This window comes from Pristiophorus japonicus, chromosome 9 (assembly GCF_044704955.1).
Source record: "Pristiophorus japonicus isolate sPriJap1 chromosome 9, sPriJap1.hap1, whole genome shotgun sequence".
NCBI lineage: Eukaryota > Metazoa > Chordata > Chondrichthyes > Pristiophoridae > Pristiophorus > Pristiophorus japonicus.
Window position 1 is genome coordinate 128,434,088 of NC_091985.1, and position 893 is coordinate 128,434,980.

Here is an 893-nt window from a genome sequence, read left to right on the forward strand (position 1 = left end):
TAACATGGTGAACACGGCTCAGGACCCCACAGACAGGCAAGGGCATTTCGAAACCGCCCAGGCAGCAACAGACGCTAGGGTGGGCCCGCAACAGGGACAATGGAAAGGGGATCAGCAATTCACGCCATCTCGAGGAACAATGCGTCCCGTGATGGGACCATTGATACCCACCATCAGAGCGCTGAGAAACAACCAAAGGGACAATCAGAGAGGAATGCCTGGTAACAGTCCTTTTGTTAACAACAACCTCAGCTCATGCTGGAGGTGTGGGGATAGACATACTGCGAAAAGCTGCAGCTTCCAGCAATTTATCTGTAGGAATGCAACATCAGTGGACACTTGGCCAGAATGTGCAGGAAGGCTGTAGCGAGGCTAATCTATGAAACAGAGGAACCAGACGAGGGGTCTGCAATGCAGGATGATGCTTGGGGCAAAGCCATGGATGCTGAAGTTCAGCGGGTTCATGTGGCTGATGTCCACAGCTCATATACCAAAACGCCACCCATGATGATGAAAGTTTTATTGAATGGCATCCCGGTGCGCATGGAGCTGGACACAGGAGCCAGCCAGTCCCTTACGAGCGCCCAACAATTTGAGAAACTATGGCCACATAGAGCTAGCAGGCCACAACTGGAACGCATTGACACGCAGCTACGGACGTACACCAAAGAGACAATCCCAGTGCTAGGCAGTGCAAACTTGGTGGTAACACATAATGGGTCAGAGAACCGGCTGCCACTCTGGATTGTCCCGGGAAACGGCCCCGCACTTTTGGGGAGGAGCTGGCTAGCCGAGATGAACTGGAAATGGGGGGATGTGCATGCCATTTCATCTGTGGAGCGAAGCTCATGCTCACAGGTCCTACAGAAATTCGGGGCACGGTTTCAACCCGG